The 24,083-nt window shown below is 39.3% G+C and overlaps 1 protein-coding gene across 3 annotated transcripts in view; it reads right to left on the reverse strand.

Moving 5' to 3' along the window:
* epb41a (erythrocyte membrane protein band 4.1a) overlaps nucleotides 1-14,007 on the reverse strand; it is a 175,183-nt gene extending 161,176 nt beyond the window's left edge. Inside the window, exons 1-2 of one of the 3 annotated variants that reach the window (XM_059654380.1) lie at nucleotides 13,883-14,007; nucleotides 9,036-9,131 (exon numbers count right to left, since the gene is read on the reverse strand). The gene's annotated coding sequence lies outside the window, so the exon portion shown is untranslated. Of the gene's footprint in view, nucleotides 1-9,035; nucleotides 9,132-13,148; nucleotides 13,366-13,389; nucleotides 13,515-13,882 lie in introns of those variants that run through there. The other 2 variants (XM_059654382.1, XM_059654381.1) reach the window with 2 other exon arrangements.
* Between the last annotated feature and the right edge of the window lie 10,076 nt (nucleotides 14,008-24,083).

The following is a 24,083-nucleotide window of genomic DNA, read 5'->3' on the forward strand; positions in this document are numbered from 1 at the left end:
TGCAATAGATAGGAGGCCAGAACAGTGGAAAAGCTAAATAAATGATAAGAGTAAGACAGAATGGATGAGCTATACTGAAAGCAACCCACAATGTTATAATGGGCCTAGGAGGATGGGAGAATGGATGACTGTTCTAAAAGCAACACGTGTCATTAACAGGACCAGGACTGAACTTGGTGTTGAGTCCTGGAAAATGAGATGCTGTGCTTCAAGTTTATGCTGAAGCTCATTGAAACACTGCAGCAGGCTCATGATAGAAATGTTGGTGTGGGAACACAGTGATGTGCTGAAGTGGCAAGCAACTAGGAAGCTAAGCATCATTTTTGCAGACAGAACGTAGGTGTTCCGCAAACCAAACACCCAGTTTGCCTTTTGTCTCCCTAGTGTAGAGGAGAACAGCATTTTTATCCAAAGTACATTTTGCATCAGATATTTATTTGTAGCTTGAGAAAGATATATACAAAAAACTTTGTCAAACCAAAACTTAAAAAGAAACTTCTGTTCGCAATGTGTTCTCCCCACTCATTTCTACCCCCCCCCCCCCCCCACCACCTTGATAAATTCATCTTCAGCATAAATACTACGTTTTCCTAGCTGCTAACAGTTATGATGAACAGTCACTGGACTCACAAATGTTAACTCTTTTCTTCCGACTGATACTACCACACCTGCTGGGTCTCACCAGTGGTTTCTATATTTGTTTCAGAACTCCAGCAATGACGGTTCTTTGTTTCACATCAGAAAATTGAGTTCGATTCCGATATTAAGCATTTTCAGCGTAGGTTAAAAATCAATACCAAAAATTAAGCTTAGGTGCGGACTGCTAATCTGAAAGTAGTTTTGTTAAATTACATTTTATTTAGAAATTAGGAATAAGTGGTCTCTTGAATTTAACTCTATGTAAGCAAAACATTTGTTTCTCGTGGTATGTATAAGACAATGAGAAAAATCTGGGTTAAATTTAATGTAAGTGTAACCTGTATTTTTTGAAAAAACATTATCTTCATACCAAAATCCTGTTGCACTAGTGGCACAAGTTTAATATTTTGCAGAAATTGAAGAAATTTTGATGGCTTTAAAATCCGCTTCCACAGTGGAGATGGTCATATATTTCAAAAAAGGAACTGAAAATAAATGACAGGTTAGACAGAGGATCTCAATCAGCACAGGCTTGGAGGGCTGAAGGGCCTGTTCCTGTGCTGTAATTTTCTTTGTTCTTTGTAATATTGTTTGAAAAGGAACATAAAAAGCATGCAAAAAGGATATTGTTGAAAAACAAAGTTTTCCACTCGTTGTGATATTTGCAAAAACACCTATGTAAAGAAGAACCAAGATAACAAAGTGTGGAGCTGGATGAACATAGCAGGCCAAGCAGCATCTCATGAGGACAAAAGCTGACATTTCGGGCCTAGACCCTTCATCAGCTTTTGTGCTCCTGAGATGCTGCTGGACCTGCTGTGTTCATCCAGCCTCACATTTTATTATCTTGGATTCTCCAGCATCTGCAGTTCCCATTATCACTATGTAAAGAGGAACAACATTTTAAACTACACATGAAGAGTGCTGATGTGTATTTTTGCAAAAATACTCAAGTCCTGGTCTATCAAACACTTCATTATACAAATTGAACAGAAAATTTAGATTAAAACTTCTTATGACAATTGGCTCCTCCTTGTGCTCCTACTTCTCATCATAAATTTTGAAAACTCTCAAGAATCCCTTTAACTTGTCAGTGCCAAAGAGAAGACCCACAATTCTTAACAGAAATCGTTCTTCTTATAAACGACCTCTTCACTCTTCTGTTGATGACATTTACATTTTGGATAAATCCTAATTTGGCAAAAAAATTACATTTTCAGGATGGTCATCGGGAGTCTTTAAATGGTATAATCTTGGTTTGGTCATTAGAAGTGACAAAATGATGGAAACTGCTGAGCTAAAGGTCATTCTCCTCATTCTATCCAGCTGGAAATATATTTTTATATACACTATTAAGATCAGCAAAGTTGTTCTCTGCCAACTTTCACTATCAAAGTAATATGTGAACACTAGTTATTTGACGACTATTAGAAGTAACCCTGTCCCATGTCCTAAAGTTTAAATTCAAACTCAGAGAGGAAGGCACACAGAGAAAATGGACAACAAAAAAGATGACACATTCGTTGTTCATCCCAAATATGCATACAGCATGGTCACTATTGTTCTCCTGTACTGCCATCTTGTGGCTATAGGATGCATATTAAATGGTGCATACCACATTCCTAGGAATCCACACATTAGATGAATTTTCAACCGTACCCGACTATTCATTTTAACAAAATGAATTTAACCGAAAGACTCTCTCTTATCAGATAGAAGTCTTCTGAAATTTTAGGTCTAGTCATCAATACAGAGTTCAGAAAAATACTTGCTGGACCATTTCAGTTGAATTATGTCCAATACTGGGTGAATAAATTATTGATTATTTATACCAGACACTACGTATTTAAGTGATTCAAAAGTTTGACAGCTACATTTTAACAGGTTTTCAACTCTTTGTTTTCCTTTTGGTAATTGATGCATTTTTTTGAAGGTTAAATTCCACACTCATTAACATTTTAATCTGGATTTGATAAATTAACTCATGAAAAGAATATAAATAAATCCTCTCTTTTCACGGTTGCATATTTGTCCCATGAGTTAGAGCAAAGTATTGCCGTATTGAGAGGTCATGTCAAATAGAAAGGATGCATCACAACCCATTTTGGTGCACTTATAAAACAGGCATCAGCTTGGCAATGTGAAAACTTGACAACAATCTAGATATATGGCATAAACCAAGACTAATTTAACCTTGCTCAATGTCAAACCTGTCACCCTTCAAACAATCATCAGCAAGGTGATCAAAATGTTATAAATAATGCCATTGTGCAACCTGTAATTGGCAATCCTAAATTCAATGAAAAGCGATGGAGAAACTCAGTTACTTTGACAGCATCTGTGGAGAGGGAAACAGTGTTAACATTTTTAGTTCAATACAAGTCCAAACCTGGAGAAGAGTTATTCTGAATTTGAAACTATTTCTCTCCCACAGATGCTGCCAGACCTGCTGAGTTTCTTCACCACTTTCTGTTCTTATTTCAGGTCTCCAATATCTGCAATACTTTGCTGTTACTTGAATGCTCAGTTCAAGTTCCATAAGAACTATTTCAGGTCCAGAATTTAATACAGCCTTCACACAGACATGGACACAAAAATTTGAATGTCCGAGGAATGCAAAATTCAGCTTTACCAAGTAAGCCATGGACCAAAAATGGCACCAATGTGCCCTAGCAAAGCTCAATTCAAAAGTAAAATAATTCCAGTAAAAACAGTCTTGCCGAATACTTTGAAAGAAGTTCATCGTTGTTAGAGGCCAATCATTACACACCCCCAGATCATCAACACTCAACCATCTGCAGCTGCTACTCTGAGAAGCTGATCACCGCTACTTAGATCCATTCACAACTCCTTTATAAATGAAGATCAAGCCAGCATACAGCAGGACCCAGATATCCTGCAGGCCTGGGTAATATTTACATCAAAGCAGCCACTTCCAAGAGGAGATTCTTTGGAAATTGGCAAAGAATTTCAACAGTCCCAGCAACAATAAAATCTTAAGTTGTGATAAATCTGGAGGGAAAGTCACAGCAAGGTCAAGATCCACTCCTCCAATGCCAGGCTCTATGTTGTCCGTAACCACTGATTGCTGTGCAAGGATCACTATGTTGAGACTTTAGGGCTGGAACTCCCTTTTTATCTGACTGCTAATTCTGCATATAAGATAAAGTGTGAAGCTGGATGAACACAGCAGGCCAAGCAGCATCTCAGGAGCACAAAAGCTGACGTTTTGGGTCTAGACCTTTCATCAGAGAGGGGGATGGGGAGAGGGTTCTGAAATAAAGAGGGAGAGAGGGGGAGGTGGACCGAAGATGGATAGAGGAGAAGATAGGTGGATAGGAGAGTATAGGTGGGGAGGTAAGGAGGGGATAGGTCAGTCCGGGGAGGACGGACACGTCAAGGAGGCAGGATGAGGTTAGTAGGTGGGAAATGGAGATGCGGCTTGAGGTGGGAGGAGGGGATAGGTGAAAGGAAGAACAGGTTAGGGAGGCGGGGATGAGCTGGGCTGGTTTTGGGATGCAGTGGGTGATGGGGAGATTTTGAAGCTTGTGAAGTCCACATTGATACCATTGGGCTGCAGGGTTCCCAAGCGGAATATGAGTTGCTGTTCCTGCAACCGTCAGGTGGCATCATTGTGGCACTGCAGGAGGTCCAGGATGGACGTGTCGTCTAAGGAATGGGAGGAGGAGTTAAAATGGTTCGCGACTGGGAGGTGCAGTAGTTTATTGCGAACCGAGCGGAGGTGTTCTGTAAAGCGGTCCTGGGCCTCCTGCAGTGCCACAATGATGCCACCCGAAGGTTGCAGGAACAGCAACTCATATTCCGCTTGGGAACCCTGCAGCCCAATGGTATCAATGTGGACTTCAAGCTTCAAAATCTCCCATCCCCCCACTGCATCCCAAAACCAGCCCAGCTCGTCCTCTCCCCCAACTGCATCCTAAAACCAGCCCAGCTCATCCCCGCCTCCCTAACCTGTTCTTCCTCTCACCTATCCCCTCCTCCCACCTCAAGCCACACCTCCATTTCCCACCTACTAACCTCATCCTGCCTCCTTGACATGTCCATCCTCCCCGGACTGACCTATCCCCTCCCTACCTATCTTCTCTATCCATCTTCGGTCCACCTCCCCCTCTCTCCCTATTTATTTCAGAACCGTCTCCCCATCCCCCTCTCTGATGAAGGGTCTAGGCCCAAAACGTCAGCTTTTGTGCTCGGCCTGCTGGTGTTCATCCAGCTTCACAATTTGTTATCTTGGATTCTCCAGCATCTGCAGTTCCCATTATCTCTGATCACTAGCCTAATTCTACTCCCGTATCTTATAGTCATGCTGATTGGTTAGACACCAGCTATGTTTTACATAAACTCCTGTCACAAACAAATCCAACGGGAGTGGTTGAAGTGAACAGTGTAGCTTCCAGCCCGTTGCTGGATCAGCAGTTGTCAAAAGATTACATGGACATATGACAAGGATAAGGATAAGAGTACTGCTTAGATGAAAGTACTAAATTGGGGAAATGCTAACTATGACAATATTAGACAGGAACTGGGGAATGTAGATTTGAATGGTTTGTGGGTAAATCCACATCTATCATGTGGGAATCTTCTAAAGGCCAGATAACGAGAGTTCAGGACCAGCACATTCCTGTGAAAATGAAGGATAAGGACAGCAAGATTCAGAAACTTTGGACAAGAGATACTGTGAGCTTCATCAAAAAGAAAAAGGAGGCATACATAAAGTTTAGGAAACTGAAAACAAAGCCCCTGAAGAATATAAAGCAAAAAGAACTTAAAGTTTTAAGAGGGCAACAAGACGCCAGAAATGTCCTTCGTAAACAAGATTAAGGAATATCCCAAGGCATCTTGTATCTATTTAAGGAGCAAGAGGGGAGCTAGGGAAAGGGCAGGTCCACTCAAGGACAAAAGAGAGAAGTTATGCTGAGAGCTAGGGAAGTGGGTGGATGTCCTTAACACATCCTCTGCATCGGTATTCACTAAGGAGAAGGACATGATGGTCGGTGAGTCTAGAAAGGGATATGTTGATATTCAAGGGCATGTTGATATAAAAGAGGAGGTGGTATTGTGTGTTTTGAAAGCATTAAAATACACTAGTTCCCAGGACCTGATGGGATCGATCCTAGAAGACTGAAGGAGGCGCGGAAGGAAATTGCTGGGGCTTATGGAATGCAATATGCCGCAAGAGGAGGTGGTAAAAGCAGATACAATAACAACATTAAAAAGAGGTATCTTTACTGATAGGTAAAGAGGCAGAGAATAGAGGAATATGGACTGCATTGAGTAGAAGGTTATAACAAAAAAAAGTGTGGAGCTAGATGAACACAGCAGGCCAAGCAGCATCTTGTGCTTTTGTGCTCCTGAGATGCTGCTTGGCTTGATGTGCTCATCCAGCTCCACACTTTGTTATCTCGGATTCTCCAGCATCTGCAGTTCTCATTATCTTTGAGTACAAGGTTTTTTGTTTAGAAAGGCATCATATATTGGCACAGGCTCATGACCAAAAGGCCTGTTTCAGTGTTGTACTGTTCTTTGTTCTAACACAGCTACACAGAAACTAGTATACATTGGTGTTTATGCTTTGCTCAAGCCTCCTTCCATTTTCCTCATTTAATCTACCATTGTAATCATTATTCCTTTCTCCTTTACATGCTTGTTTAGCTATCCCTTAAATGATCTGTTCAGCTCACTTCAGCAATTTCCAAGTTCTTACCAATCTTCACATGAAGAGATTTCTTCAGAATTCCCTACTGAATTTCTTGGTGACTATCTTTTCGATGGCTCCTAGTTAAGCACTTGCTCACATGAGAAAATGTTCCCTTTGTATCTACGCATCAAAACCTTTCATCATTTTAAAGACCTTCATTAGGTCATTGCCTCAGCCTTCTTTTATCAAAAGGGAAAGAAAGAACCAGCCTGTCAAGACTTTCAAAGTACGTATATCCACTTATTCCCCAGTATCATCCTCATAAGATGTTCTCTGTACCCTCTCCAGTGCCATTTAACTGTTTTTATCATATGATAAATATAATTGTATGCAGTTCTGGTCTGACCAAAATTCAGACCAAGTTGAACATGATGTCCCTACTTTGTAATTTTACTCCTCTGGAAATAAAGCTTCATTTGCTTTTCTATTCACAATGGTCTGGCTAACGTGTAATTCTATAAGTTTATTAATGTCCTGTTTCTCAATGTAATTACTACAAGAGCATGGCTGAGGCTGGGAAAGCTTCAACCACTGGCTCCCCTCGTGCTTCCTCCCCTATCTACAGGATTCAAATTAGAGATGTGGTTGCCTAGATGGGTGCAGGTGCAGTAGTTTAAATTAACACAACCTAAGACACTGCAATTTTCTTAGTCAACAGCGTACCCCTTAAATTCAACGTACTTCCTCCCAGCACTGTGGCACCAGCAAAAAATACTGCAGTAACTCATCAACCTTATTTGAACAGTACTGAGTTTCTACCACAGAGAAGGACAAGAACTGCAAAAGGTGTGGAACACCATCACTTCCAATTTCATGTCAGGATCAGAGACATTCCTAACTTAACAGTTACACATTTTTTTCATGTTTATGGAGTCAAAAATCCAGGAATTTCCTACCAAACACCATCATGGGACCACCATAGCCACAGAAATTGCACTAGTTTGCAGAAAACAAAAGATGGCCTTGTCCATTTTGCCAACTTCCAAGAACAAATTTATCAATGGATCTCTACAGTACATGGTTATCTTGGTTTTACTTCCTCTATTTCCTGCCTTCCTGTCCCCCATACCACATTCAGTGCATTAATATTAATACCCCTCCTCAAATCTACCAACAAATCCATTTTTCTAAAATGTTTTACTGAAGCGTGAGAGTGTGTTATTTACAAATTTGTCTCATACGTGGCTTTGAATTATTGGTCAGAACAAGACAGTATTAAAAGAAGAGCATAAAGCAAGAAAGGAGAGAGAAATTACATGTCAAGATGGGAAAAATACATTCACATTATTAATACAGTAATACAGAATCATCTCAAACAAAGTTACTTGGTTATAAGCCTGGAGTCAGGAAATATTAGGGTTAACATTGAACTTGGATCACAGCATTGCAACGATATTAAATGCAAGAAGTTGGAAATTGTTTTTTGGCAGTCCCAAACCCAAACAGGATGGAGAAGCAGGAGTCAAAAATTAAATAAAGACCAGCTCAAACACGGAACAGAGATGACTGAGATTCACTGCAACAAAAATGTTCAGGTGCAATAACTGATAAATCAATCTGACTGACACATTTACAATTGATTTATTCATGCCCTCCAACCAAATCTTCATTTATAGCATCACTAAAAGTCAGAACAATACACATTTCCACTACAACATTAACATGTTTTCCCCCACTGTTCTTCTGATGGTTCATTCAAATAATAACCTCCATACTCACCAAAATGACAAAGGTCATCATGCAGCATCCATATATTCCAATTTTCATCCACAAAGTTTTATGGAAAATAAAAAAGGGAAAAAAGTTACTTCAGATGCACAATCCAACGTCAAAGTCAACAGCAAATATACATAAATTTCAAATACTTAACATTAGATAATTATCACCTAATAATGACAGAATATACTGTAAAAGTGCTTTTTGATGTTTGGGGCTTAAATTGGGCATTTCATTAAAAAGTTATTGTAGTCCAAATATATGGTATTATTTGAAATGGATATCACACTTTAATATTTTGAATTGAAGTAGTTAAAACGTAAGAAATTTGAAGAGCTGGCAATCCTTTTAAATACATATGATTTGAAGTCCAAGAAGAGAAATGAGTTGTAACCTTTTACATCTGATTAAAATGACAAGTCACTAGACTAGATTTGTGTGTTATACTGCACCACCGTTAGAGGTCAAAAACAATGGATTAACCATCAGTCCCATTATTAAAACTTGAAAATTACATTTTTTCCCTTATATCTAGATTGTTTTGGAGGGAAAATGTGATGAAGTTTTACAGGATCATTAAATGTATTCTGTTGAATAGCTGCTTCAATAGTTTGTGGCTCAATGTCTTTTTAAAAAAAACAAAGATAATATAAACTGGAGACGACAAGGTGTAGAGCTGGATGAATACAGCAGGCCAAGCAGCATCAGAGGAGCAGGAAGGCTGACATTTCAGGCCTAGACCCTTCTTCAGAAAATCATTTTCTGAAGAACGGTCCAGGATCTAAACGTCAGCCTTCCTGCTCGGCCTGCTGTGTTCATCCAGCTCTACACGTTGTCGTCTCAGATTCTCCAGCATCTGCAGTTCCTACTATCTCTAATATAAAATGGAAATGACATCTTCCACATTTTGTTGGAACAACACTACCAAATATCAGACAATGTTGATTATCTTATTACTTACACAGTCATTATCCAGGATAATAATTTACATCTGAAGGAGAATCTTGTCAATGTGCCAGAATAGTTCACAGACTGCCTTATTTGCTGAAACTTATTCCTTTAAAATAAAAACACAATTTAAAAGAAAGTGTTTGTAAGAGCAGAATATACATGAAAAGAAGCTGGATTTTTTTACTGTTAGAAGACAAGTTTTATTATTAGATATGCATGCTAGATTGAATCGCGTTGCTCTGTGGTGCAGTACGGGTGTTTTCACTCGGGTCAAGAGATTTGTGTTCAAGTCCCAAATATCCCCTTTACATATCCAAATAGGTTGATGAAAAATATTTGGTAAGGATCTTGTGGACCAGTGACTAAATTCCTACCTCTGTACCACCTACAAGATGCACAACAGAAATTCATCATGTTTCCTTAAATAGAAATTTTCAAACCCATAGCCACTACCATTTCAAAGGACACAGACAAGAGTTACAGGAGAACATCACCACCTGCAAGATTCCCTCCAAGCCAGTCACCATCCTGACTTGAAATTATACCGCCCTTTCTTCAGTGTCACTAAGTCAAAATCCTGGAACTCCCCTCCTAACAGTATTGTGGGTCTACCAACCTAAAATAAGACTGTAGCAGTCCAAGAAGGTAGCTTATCGTCAGCTTCTCAAGGGTAACTAGGGATGACCAATAAATACTGGCCTAGCCAGCAACGCTCACTTCCTATGAATGAATTTTTAAAAAACTGAAAATTATCCAATGATCGTTCAGCCACTAAACTAATTGATAAATAGGTTGTTGTATCAGTCATTAACAAAAGAATGTGTTTAATTATATTTCTAAAGTTTTGAATGTTAGATACTTTAAATACTTCACTACCATTACTAAAAATAAATAATGCAATTCAATCTAGCTAGTATTCAGGTTTACTTTTTCATTCAACTGTAACTTAAAAACTTAAGTTATTACTGTATTACTCATTACAATATATTGAAATCTTTGTCATAATTTTGGAAAGGAAGTAGTTATAATAATCTGAATGACATGTGAAATCTTTCAGAGCTCAAGTGGTGTTGTGGCAGTATCCCTACCTCTGAGCCAGGACACCTGAGTTTAGTTCCCACCTGCTCCAGAGGTGTGTAATAACATCTATGAACAGATTGATAAGAAAATAGCTCTTCAAACCTTTCAGAGGTACATAAAGTCTGCCAATTCTTGATATAGTGATTAGAGATTAATATACAAGGTAATTTAGTATTCAGTCATGGGCATCACTAATGAGAATAGCATTTATGGTCTTTTCTGTTGCTTTGAGGAGGTGGAGGTGAGCTACTTGAGAGATAAATGAGTGGTTTGCTACGCCATTTTAGGGAGTATTCAATGGTCAAACATCCTCCAGTAGACCTGGAGTCATATGAAATTTAGACTGAAAAAGGAAATCTAATTTCTTTAATGGATACTGGCAAACCAAATGGGTATCTATGACAATCTATCTGATACATGGTCATAACTAATGATATTGGCTTTTCCTTTCAGATTAATCCCGGTATCTGAATTTTAAATTCCCCAGAATTTGAATTTGGATCATTATTCCGCATCTGGATTACTAGTCCAATGACACATCCTACTATTCACTCTCACAAAACTTCAGATATATTTAAAATGTGCGTAAGCACGAACCATAAGTATAGTACTACCTTGAACTCATTTTTGTAGCCTTTTACTCACTATCTACTAATTAGTCTATTTCTGTACCTTGTACTGTGTTTTTGAGCTAAACCTCCATATTATCAGCAGACAGGAAAATATTTTCAAAAGTATTAATTGTTTTCAAATCTTTTAAATATACCCAGACTATAGTTCAACATGTTTTGAATAAGATTCATGTAAAATGTTGATCCTTATGCTTCTGTCTTAATATATTTTCATAAGCAAGAGCATTGTTTGAAAAGGAGCATTTTCAAATCATTTTCATTAGACTTCATATAATAATTACACCATTTATGTATTCATCTTTAAAAAGAACATTGAGAGTATCTGCTATAAAATAATCACTAATGTTTGAATTACCTATCAGCAGGCATTGTAGTGATACACAGCTAATGGTAGGGCCCTGGGGAGAGTTGTCGAACAGACAGGCCTAGGGGTAGAGGTACATAGTTCCTTGAAAGTGGCGTCAAAAGTAGACAGGGTGGTGAAGGCAACCTTCAGCACGCTTGCCTTCATTGGTCAGACCACTGAGTGCAAGAGTTGGAACGTCATGTTGCAGCTTTGGGAGATATTAGTAAGGCTACATTTGGAATAATGCATACAGATCTGGTCACCTTGCTATAGGAACCATGTTATTACTTTGAAAAAGGTGCACAAAAGATTTAAAAGTATGTTATCAAGACTGGAAGGTTTGAGTTATAAAGAGAGGCCAGATAGGCTGGGATGTTGTTCTCTGGAATGTAGAGACCTGAAGGGTAACCTTATAGAGATTTGTAAAATCATGGGAGGCATGGATAAGGTGACTAGACAAAGTCTTTTCCCAAGGATAGGGGAGTCCAAACCTGGAGGACATGGTTTTAAGAGGGGAAAGATTTAAAAAGATATCTGAGGGACAATTTTTGCAGAGGGTGGTGCAATATGGAACAAGCTGCCAGAGTAAGTGATAAATGCAGATACAGTTACAACATTTAAAAGACATTTGGACAGGTACATGAATCGGAAAGGTTTAGCACGATTTGGGTCAAGTGAAGCAAAATGGGACTAATTCAGTGTAGGAAATTTGGTTGGCATGGATAATTTGGGCCAAAGGACCCATTTCCATGATAGGAGGAACTGCAGATGCTGGAGATTCTGAGATAACAAGGTGTAGAGCTGGATGAACACAGCAGGCCAAGCAGCATCAGAGGAGCAGGAAGGCAGACGTTTCAGGCCTAGACTTATTTCCATGTTGTATGACTCTGTATATTAGTGTATTGTACAAAACACGTGATTGGTCAATCTTGTTTCTGTTTATGGAGACTGAAAAGGGAAATGTCATAGTATTTAAGATGTCATATATAAACAAACAGTGATGATAAACTCATAGGAGTTGGATGTCATTGTACCACCTACATGTGAACAAAACAAACAACGTATTACCAAATAAAACACAAAAATGCTGGAAATACTCAATAGGTTATAGCAGCACCTGTGGAGAGAACCAGTTCAAATATATAGAGATGTCATAAGTTTTGAGCAAAAGGTGCATGCCACAAGGTCAAAAAGGACAGTCTGTGTTAAAGTATTACATCTGTAACTTTTGCCAGTCCAAATGAAAGCTCACATATCTGAAATGTTAACATTTTCTCCTTTCATAGATGCTGTCAAACTCTCAGTATTTTCAACACGTTTTAATTCAAATGTCCCGCATCTGCAGTATTCAACTTTCCCGGTAAAGTTTTTCTAAAAACTTGTTCAACGAATATCTCAATACAACTTGATTACGTGAACTTTAAGATAGCAATACCTCGGAAACTCAACTCAACTTAAACAATACTATTATTAATTTGTACTAATTTATGATGTGCTTTAAAAGAACTTAACTCAAAAGTGCTACCACTCAAACTAAACATAGGCTAAACGTATTGAGAGGATCCAAGGAATAAGCCCACGAAATCAAGACAGCCTGTTATCAACACACAACAGACGGCAGCGTGTTAGAATTTCACTAATCTCATTTTTAAAAAACTGCCAGGAATACGCAAATGTTTACATAAATATTTAACTCACAGAATAAGAATGTAATGCTAACACGTACAATAAGAATAACATATCACATTTGTACGTTCGACGAACGCTTTCAACCTTCCATGTTATTTCATGGCAGCTTTCCGAGAAACGAGTAATATTTAAACATTTGAGTTCAGAGCTCTGTGCAAGATACATGTAGAAAAAAAAAGAAACAGGCAGTTCTCCAAAAGGATTCTACTTTCAGAACTGTCCTTTCAAAATTAGTTCTCATGTTTTGATGGAGGAACTTACTACGGGCAAGATAAACAGATACAGCTCTGCGTTACAGTAATGATCAGTAATGAGCTTCGTCGGAAGCTCACTGATGATGTTACCTAGAATGGTGACGAAACGTCTGAAAACTAACCTTTCAGTTCAGCGAGCAAACTCACATCCAGTAATGATCAAGCTAGATTTTTGCAAAAATTTTTTATGCGACGATTGTCCGATATCAATCGGTTTGCGTAATCCTGCCAGATTATCCTTCCGGTTTGTCATTTCTTCAATGTACGAATAATAGGGACTGCAATAATTTTCTGCTATTTTTTAAAAAAAACAATCATGGTCTTAAAGTAATGGAGGGAAATTACAAATGCAGAATTTCTCACCATCCGAAAGAAGCTGGGGTACCCCCCAAAGCTGTATTTTTCTTAGGAAAAGCCAGAAGGTGTCGGAGAAACTCAGCACTTCTGGCAATAGCTGTGGAATCACAAACAGAGTTGGTAAATGTTTCGAGTCTGATGTGACTCTTGTTGGGAATCGTGCCTGGGATCACCCTCCCTTTGCATGAAGGAGGGACCGAGGTGCAAATTCCGCAATGCTGCTGTTTCCTTAACTCTTTCCCCCACCCCCTCATCTCAAACACAAGATTCCAAAAATCTCCCATTAAGAATCGGAGGTCGAAAATAATACATATCGACGTGAAGTAAGAGGGGGAAAAGTCAGCCCCGGGCCGGTACAGGTGAGCAGGGAAAACAAACCCTAGCAACCACAGCCGGCCCCTGGTTACTCACCTCAAACCTAGAAATTTTAACACAAAATCGCCATGACAACATTACCAAACGCCCCTAAGATATCGGCCGATGTGAGGAGAACTCCTACCTGACACAGGTCCGAAAGCTGTACTTATTTTTGTTTTTTATTTGTTTTCCAAATCCCTCTCCCGGCCTCCAACAACCTCTTCGCAACCGACCCCCGGAGCCAAACTAGTGCCCGCCTCCTACTTAACCGCCTCCGTCACCGATTGGCCGTCCTCTTGATGATTGACAGAAGAGTAGTCGTCTCTAATGGTCTGTTGTCCGTCGCTCACTCCGTACAGGTTCGGCCCCCGGAGCCAATGACCCCGCCCCTCCTGTGCATGTTGTGTGGTAGTCTTCTATCATAGACTTAAATTTTTGTGGTGCAATGGTAGTGTCCCTGCCTCTAAGTAGGAGGCCTGGGTTCGAATCACCAGTGTTCCAGAGGTATGTCACAATACATATGAACAGGTTGATTAAATTCCTCAGTTCTGAGGAAGGGTCGCTTGACCAAAACGTAAACTGGTTTCTCTCCACAGATGCTGCTGAGCTTTTCCAGCAATTTCAGTTTTGTTTCTAAATTAGAAACCTTCCTTCAATATTGTAATACAATGCAGATGTTTTGTATCAGAACGAGAGAAGTGAGGACTAACAACTTTCACTACCCACTTTCAATCATATTGCTCACGTGCGAAATGTCCAAGTGAAGCCCCCAATCTTTGTAGGGGTACTTGTGATGCAGTGGTAGTGCCCCTTTTTCTGGTCAGGGTGTCCGAGGTTCAAATCCCACTTGCTCCAGAGATGTGTATTTACAGGTTGATCAGAAAATATCAAAATGGTGCAAAATGTAGAAGTAAACCCATTTTTTGTGGAGCAGTAGTATGATTCGTTAGTTTTTGAGTCAGAAGGTCCAGTCCCAACTGCTCCAGAGGTGTGTAACAACAGCTCTGAACAGGTTGGTTAGAAAATCTGTCACCGGACCCTTGTGACACGGTGGTAATGCCACAATATCCATTGTGTAATGCAGCTTCAGTTGGGATTCTGTTGCCTGTCAGTGTTGTGTAACATGATACTCTACCTGCTTCCACCAACAATAATACCGCCTCCTCCAACATCAGTCGCACAGACTGCAAACAAATATAGTCGTTATTCTGTTTCCCAAAACAATAGAATGCCTGAGGGTTGAAAATGTCATTGACAAAATTTCTCAGCAAACGTCCTAAAGTTCATGACATCATCGCGACTTCTGGACGTGTTCCTGTAGTGTATGGACGTCAGCTTGCCTGTTTAATTATGCATCAGTGGTACCTGTACAATATACAACAGGCCTGTGAATCATGTGGCCATTCTGTAATTTGTTGTTACAGGTGCCCGTTTTCTTCATTTGTTTCCATGTTTAAAAATCAAATTTAAAAGTATAAATATTAAAAACATGATAGATGTGTTTGTATTCAATTCCTAACAAAATTATTTTCAATTTACATTCACATTTTGCAAGATGCAATATGTAGACTTGTTTTAGAAACATAATATTGTGTTATTCATCTTGTTCTCTTTCTGCAAGTCACTTGTTAATTTGCATTTAATATCAGGACAAGACTGTAGCAAATAGGCCATTTAGCCTATCATGCCTGCTCCATCATTCAATGCAATCATAGTTGATCTGATAAAACTTGACTCCACTTTTCTGCCTTTACCTCATAACTCTTAATTCCCTCACTGATTCTGTCTATATCAGCATTGAATGTTCTTAACAGCCCAGCCTTGATAGCCCTCTGTGATAAAGAATTACACAGATTCATGACCATCTGAGAGAAGAAATTCTTCCTCACCTCTGTTTTAAACAGGCAACCACTGACTCTGAGATTATGTCCTCTGGTCCTGGACTGTCCCTCAAGGCAAAACAACCTCTCTGCACCACCCTTATAATCCCCCTAAGAATCTTGTATGTTTAAATAAGTTTACCTATCATTCTTTTCAAACTGTGCTGAGTACAAACATAATCTATTCTTCCTCTCCTCATAAGATTAACCCTCCATACCCAGAATCAACTGGCTGAGCATTTTAAAAATTCATTTATATGATGCAGGTGTTGCTGGCTAGGCCAGCATTTATTGCTAATCCCTATTTGCTCTCAGGGCAGTTAAGAGTCAATTGCATCACTCTGGATCTGGGTTACATATAGGCCAGACCAGGTTAGGACAGCAAATTTCCTTCAAATTTACTCTGCATCAGCCCTATGGTTTCATGACATCATCTCAAACTCTGATGTATTCCTGTGCTATGTGAGCTTCAGCTTGCCTGTTTAATTATGCAATACTTACCTGGTACTGGTACAATATATAACAAGCAGATGCAGATTCTTTCTTCCTCCAAAAATTGGCAAAGGTTTCATGGTCATCATTAGACTCTTAATTCCAGATTTTTATCAAATTCGAATTTCACTGTAGTAGGATTTGAACACATGTCCCCAGAGCATCACTTGGGTCTCTAGATTAGCAGTCTAACAATAGTACCACTCGGCCATCTCTGCGCCAATTCATTGGGCAGCCCCCATTGCCAATATATCTTTACTTATCTCAGTGATCCCCACCTAGTCTGGCCAATGTGTGACTCCAGACCCACAACAATGTTGTTGACTCTGAACTGCCCTCTAAAATAGTCTAGCAAGCCACTCAGTTGTATCAATCACTATGAAGCCTCAACAAATAAGTGAAACCAGATGAACCATCTGGCATCGACCCAGGCACTGGAAAAGACAACAGCAGAAACAGCTCTGCCGATTCTGCATAATCCTCCTTATTAATATCTGGGGGCGATTGCCAAAATTGGGAAAGTTGTCTCACAGAGTATCCAAGCAACAGCCTGACATAGTCACACTCATGGAATCATACCTTACAGACAATGTCCCAGACATCGTCTTCTCCATCCCTGGATATGTCCTGTCCCATCAGCAGGACAGACCAGGCAGAGGTGACAGCAAAGTCATAAAAAGTCAGGAGGGAGTTGCCATGGGAATGCCCAACATTGAATCTGGAGCCCATGAAGACTTCAAGTTAAACACAGGCAAGGAAACCTACCGCACACTGTCCTCCCTTGACTGATGAGTCTATACTCCTCCATTTGAACAACACTTGGAGGAAGCATGAAAGGCAGGGGATTTCAATGTCCACCACCAGGTGTGACTTGAAAGCTCTACCGTTTGAGCTGGTTGGATCCTAAAGGACATTGCTGCTAGACTGGGTCTGCTGCAGATGGTGAGCCAACAAACAAGAAGGAAAAACAGATTTGACATCATCTACACCAACCTGCCACTGCAGATGCATGTGTCCGTGACAATATCAGTAAGAGTGACCTTCATACAGTCCCTCTAGAAATGAAGTTCCACCTTCACGTTGATAATACCCTACATCATGTTGTGTGGCACTATCACTCTCCTAAATGGGACATGCTTCATGTAGCCTCTTAACTCTTTAAGCTTTTGTTACTTTAAAAAAACAGCAATAGTAAATACCAAACACTTGACAAATCAGAACAACAGCTTGAAGACTTCAACCAGCAACCAGAGCTTAAAAACTAGGCGGGAAAACACACTAACGCTTCATTGGAGACTGCACTGAGGATGTTACCCAGCACGGTAATGAAACGTCTGCAAAACAACAAACCAGCTCGGCGAGCAAATCAACCTCAATAGCAACCGAAGTGTTTAAAGTTGGTGATCACTTTAAACAGGGCGGATGGGAAGTCCTTAATGGAACGTATGTGTAGCTGTCCAAGGTTAAGTGAAAGCAATAGCTAAGTGTTGAGCTTCAAAATGGCAGCTGGCGACAAACGAGTATCATGATCAACCTGCTCTGAATACCGTGTCAATATGGTGTTCAGCACAACTCTTCTGAAAAGTGTACAGAACCCATCAGTTGTCTCACTGAGAAAACAAAGATTTTGAGAAATCAATCAATTATCTGGGATGGAAGAACCAACTCATATCAGCAACTCCTTTCAAGTGCAGCACAGGAAGTTTAACCAAATTATATAAATCAGTATACAAATAATCTGAAAAATTCACCACAATATTCAGCATTCACCTCTATGCTACACAAAAAACATTTACATTTGTGGAAACAACATTTGAAAAACTTCTTAACAATGAATCTGTGGTGGAAGTTGATACTGTCCACACTGTACCCCAACATCCTGTGGTCGACTTCCATCAATGAAAGGCCTGCAATGAGCACTCACGTGGATGAATCTTAGAATCATTGTGTGAATTTTTAAAAAAGCCTCAAATTTGAAAATATATCATTTTGATCTGGGAGCTAAAGCACCAATTCTGCTTTGGATCCTCCCAAAGCAAGTGATCCAGCTAAGGAACATTGGCCGTGGAAATTAATCAGAAGAAAATCAAGCCCAACATTCTTGCAATTATCCAGCCCATGCTGCTTCATGCCAACAAATTAATTCACGAAGGCTATGACATATGTCTTGATGCTGAAATTAAAGAAAACCTCACACCATCAGAATCAACTATGAAAAACAAGCAATTGCAATGAATTATGAGCAGTTAATTTCCTTTGCTTTGTTTTTTCTTGATCTTTTGATTATCTTTGCTGAAAACAGAGCCATGATAATTGATGCGGAGAAAATAGCTTGGAATTACTGAATATATACTTCCTCAGGAGACTAAGGAAATTCTGCATGTCCACAAAGATTCTTACCAATTTTTATAGATGCACCATAGAAAGCATCTAATTAGAAGCATCACAGCATGTTATGCCAATTGCTGCTCCCAAGACCTCAAGAAACTACAGAAAGTCATGAACACAACCCAGTCCATCGCCAAACCAATCTCCCATCGGTTGACTTGATCTGTATTTCCTACTGCCTCAGGAAAGCGGCCAACATAGTTAAAGACCATTTATACTCTCTTCCACCCTATTCTGTTGGGTGGAAGGTATAAAATATTGAATACGTGTACAGACTCAAGGACAGCTTCTTTCCCACTGCTTTTGAATTGACTTTTCAAATGTTAATGTTGATCTCTCTCGACACCATCTCTTCAGCTGTAACACTGTGTTCTGCTATCCTGATGCACTTTGTTTGGTACGATCTGTCTGTACAACACACTTTTCACTGTAACTTGGTACATGTGATAACAATAAATAAACTCAAATCAAAGATAGAATATAAATTAGTATTTGCAGAATTGCATTCATTACTTTTGTCAGAGGATGAAGAAGGATCCACTTTTTGGTTGATTATAAAAGTGAAATGGTTTGGACAAATAAATATGTTGCCTGAAATTGAATGGTGTTGCATTCAGTTAAATAAAAACAAACTAAACAGTCATGTTGAATTATTGGAGATGCTAAAGTTATCCTTTGAATAGATTTGAGGGAGTTGTTCAAAATCATGAGTGGTTTTGATAGAAGAAGCTGTTTACACCGGTAGAAGAAACAGTAATCAGCAGACATAGATTAAAAGTGATTGGCAAATGAACCAGAGGTGATATGAGAAAACATTTTTTTACACTGCGAGTTATGTGTGATGTGGAATGCATTACCTTGATTTGATGGTGGATGCAGAGTCAATAATAACATTTTTTAAAAATGGATATATAATTGAAGGGAAAAGCATTAACAGTGTTACAGAGAGGGAGCAGGATTAATTAGATGGTTCTCTCAAAGACCAGACACATGCAGAATGGGCCAGACAAACCTTTTATGCATTTTTTTTTCCAGAAAACTGTAATCTAAGGCATGACCAAGTGTGATTTGAGCCACGCAAACCAAATCTTAGCCAATTTAACCTGCTACAATTAACCTCAAGTTTGGGACACGCAAAATTTAGGAATATATTTTTAAAAATTAGATGACATTTGGGCTCACAAATATCACCCAGCCACATTTGCTGAAAAATGAACTGTGCAGATGTCAGCCAGAACAGAATTAGGGCTTATTATGATCATTGTTGCTATCAATTAGCCAAATGACATAATTGACACAGATTTGCACATGGGGATCAGACTGCTGCCAAGAAGTATGGAAGTGGCACCGTGGGGAAGGAATTCTGGAATGTGTTGTTGTAGTATGATATCACACCCAAAACGCTAGGGTTGAAAGTTCTTGAAATAATTACTGAGTGATTTCATTTGTTATGCAGTCAAAAGGCTAAAGGGCTAGGCCTGTGCACTTATCAAACCCATTGCATTAAAGTTTGGTTAAATTTCATTTATAATAGAGATGGAAATTAAGCATTGAGAAAGAGTAAGTTACGATCAACACAAAATTTTATTTAAAATTATACACATTCGGATGTATCAGGCTTGCCTTGCTATTCGGATTCACTGGTATTTTGCTCACTTCTATTAAGTAAATGGATTAATCTGCACTGCACATTGAATATTCAAATTAGCTGAGTCATTGGACTGGGGCTCCATCTGTTACTACTGCTGCAGTGCCCAAAATGAATAAAATTTGGCAAGGCACTCAATATAATAAAAATCATCAAATACTTTGCATTGTACAGAGAAATATGTTTGAATTATCAAGTGTAACAATATTTTTAAAAAGATACAGATTGGATTGAATTTCCAAAGTATGACAGTTAAAGGCAAGATATTTTTTCTCTTGAACCTTAACTGCTACTTCCATCATCATCTCAGGATATTATCCAAAATAGATTTTCTTTAAAAAAATGTCAGTTCTACAACTGATATTATGCAGTTTTAAAAGCTATGTTGGACACAGTTGGTTTACTCATCATTGGGAGTTGATATATTGCCAGAATTTTAAAACACTGGGAGGAAATGTTTTTTACATTTTCCCTTATCTACACACTGCAGAAGCAAACATTTAATGAATACAAGGGGCTTTCTGACTCCTTCTTTCAAGGAAATGCTTGCAATATTTAAATAAAACATATGAAACAGCTTAAAGAGGAACCATCTGTTACTGTTTTAAATAGGGATAAAAACAAGAAATAGCTTCTCATCTTTTTTTCTAATTTATTTATTTGGCTAAGTCGAAGTTTAAATCAAAGTACAAATAAAGACATCCATTCAGCCCATCTTATTCTTTCCAACATATAAGTAACACCAAAGCAGCACCAAATTATATCAAATTATTCCTGTTATTGCCTGCATCATTCTGTATTGCAGTCCATTCCAAAGTAATGTTCACTCATTATATGAATACTAATGTCCTGAATCAGACCTAAGTATGCCAGTTGCCACTTTGAAGCTTGCTATCTTTGCAAATTAGCTTAAAGCCAATTTCTGAATTTACCTTCTCCCATGATTTAATTGTCTATCCTTCTATAAACTCACTTCAGAGATGCATTCTTTCAATGCTGAAAATGTTAATTTCTCCAACCTTAGTCCTCCGAAAATCAGATTTTTTTCCACTTTGATATAATTCCTCTAACAATGATCCATTGTTTTAAATCTTCAGACAATTTTGATTTGATTTATCTATTGTCACATGTGCATAAGTACAGTGAAAAGCTTTGTTTATGAGTGGTACAGACGGATCATGGTAAGCAAGGACATATAGATCATAGAGAGAGAGAAAAAAAAACTTAGATAGAGGCATAGAGTTTACATCGCACAGAGTGTGCGCTAGGCAAGATCAACATTAACAAGTTCAGCATTATTTGAAGTTAAAGAGCCCATTGATCAGTCTAAAAGTGGCTGGGAAGAAGCTGTTCCTCAACCTGCTGGTGCGAGTGTTCAAGCTTCTGTATCTTCTGCCTGACAGAAGAGGTTATAGGAGAGTATTACAGGTGTTCAATGGATCTTTGATGATTGCGGCAGCCTTTCCTCAGCAGCGAGCCATGTAAATGGAGTCCATGGATGGAAGGTTGGCTTCCATGCTGGTCTGTGCTGTGCACACCACCTCCTGTAGTTTCTTATGGTCCTGGGCAGGGCAATTACCATACCAGGCCATTATGCACCCGGACAGTATGTTTTCAATGGTGCATCTGTAAAAATTGATGAGAGGCCTTATGAACATGCCAAATTTCCTGAGCTGCCTGAGGAAGAAGAGGTGTTGTTGTACTTTCTTGACTGTCACGTCTATGTGGAAAGTCCAGGACAGGTTGTTGGTTATCATCACTCCAAGGAACTTGATGTTCTTCACTCTCACAACCTCAGTTCCATTGATGCCAATGGGGACATGTTCTCCTCCTTTCTTCCTGAAGTCAATGATCAGTTCTTTAGTTTTGCTGACATTGAGAGAGAGGTTGTTCTTGTTGCACCACATCACCAAACCCTCTGTCTCCTTCCTGTTTTCTGACTCATCATTGTTAGATATCAGTCTTACCACCGAGGAGAGGCAGTGGCCTACTGGTATTATCACTGGCCTGTTAATCCAGAGATTTGGATAACATTCTGGGGACCTGGGTTTGAATCCCATCACGGCAGATGGTGGAATTTGAATTTAACAAAAGAAAAATCTGGAATTAAGAACCTAAAGGATGACCAGGAATCAATTGCTGACTTTTGGAAAAACCAATCTGCCTCACTAATGTCCTTTAGGGGAAGGGAACTGCCACCCTTACCTGGTCTGGTCTATATGTGACTCCAGACCCACAGAAATGTGGTTGACTCTGAACTGCCCTCTGGGCAATTAGGGATGGTCAATAAATGCTGCCCAGCCAGTGATGTTCTCCTCCTGTTAACGAATAAAGAAAAAAAACCACAGTGGTGTCTTTGGCAAATTAGTAGATAGCATTCATTCAGAATTTGGCAATACAATCATGAGTGTACAGGGAATACAGTAGGGGGCTGAGGTTGCAGCCTTGGCAGGGGCAGGTGGGCTCCACTGTTGAATCTTATTGTGGAGGAGGTGCAGTTATTTGTCTTCACTGAATGCAGCCTGTGGGTGAGAAAGCTGAAGATCCAGTTGCAGAGGGTGAATCCAAGACCAAGGTCTCAGAGCTTTGATATCATTCTGGAGGGGATAATGGTGTTGAAGATGGAGCTATAGTCAATGAGCAGGAGTCTGATGTCGGCATCCTTGGGTATTCAGATAGCCCAGGGATGAGTGCATTCCACACCTAAAGTTCAGCCTAAAGCTTTCAGTTTAAGTTACTGCCTTTCAAGTGATACTTTCACTGAAAATGTCTTTTTGAAATCTTGACATAATATGCTGCAGGGCATTCCACAGTTCTCTTGATTTTTTCACTCAAAAAATTCATGGATATTAATAAGGCAAGGTATTTTCCCCCTGAATCTATGTTAATTGCTGCATACTAGAGTATTATGGAGTGAGCAAACACATGTCCGATGAAACATAATGTGGACAAATATGTGATTATCCACTTTGGGAGCAAAAACAGGAAGGCAAATCATCACCAGAATGGCAATGGAGAAAGGAGAATGTGTAACAAGACTTATTTGTCCTTGTATACCAGTCGTCAAAAGTAAGCATGCAGTTGCAGCAGGTGATAGAGAAGGCAAATAGTATGTTGGCTTTCATAGCAAGAGGATTTAGATACAGGAGCAGTGATGTCTTGCTGCAATTTTACAGAGTGTCGATGAGACCACATCTGAAGCACTGTAATAACAAGGTGTGGAGCTGAATAAACACAGCAGGTCAGGCAGCATTAGAGGAGCAGGAAGGCTGACATTTCGGGTCTGGACCCTTCTTCAGAAATGGCACTATGCACAGTTTTGCTCTCCTTATCTGAGGAAGGATCTTCTGATTTTGGAGAGATGTTTCCCAGGTTGAATCCTGGAATAGCAATACTGATGAAGAGAGACTGAATCATTTAGGACTATAATTGCTGGAATTTAGAAGGAAAAGTGAGGGATTCTCATAGAAGCCTATAAATAAATTATGGGGCAGTCCAGAACCAGTGGTCACAGTCAAAGGATATGGGATAGGACTGAGATGAGGAGAAATTTCTTCATCCAGAGAATGGTGAGCCTGTGGAATTCCCTACCATAGAAAGCAGTTGCAGCCAAAACATTGAGTGTTTTCATGAAGGAGTTGGATGTATTTCTTCGGGCTAAAGGGATCAAGGGGTATGAAGAGAAAATGGGAACAGGGTACTGAGTACAACGATCAGGCATGTTCATACTGAATGGCAGAACAGACTCAATGGTCTGTTTGACCTACTCCTTTTTTCTATGTTCTATCATTGCTTAGGTAATCTTCAAGTTTACTCCTAATTATCACTTCCATAATTTTACATGAGATTGCAGTAAACCAACTCTTCCAATCTTGGAAGGATCTGACATTAAGAGTCTTGACCTATCACACAGGCCAGTTATAAAATATCAAGTA

The sequence above is a fragment of the Stegostoma tigrinum genome, chromosome 24 (genome assembly GCF_030684315.1).
Source record: "Stegostoma tigrinum isolate sSteTig4 chromosome 24, sSteTig4.hap1, whole genome shotgun sequence".
In the NCBI taxonomy this organism is placed as follows: Eukaryota; Metazoa; Chordata; class Chondrichthyes; order Orectolobiformes; family Stegostomatidae; genus Stegostoma; species Stegostoma tigrinum.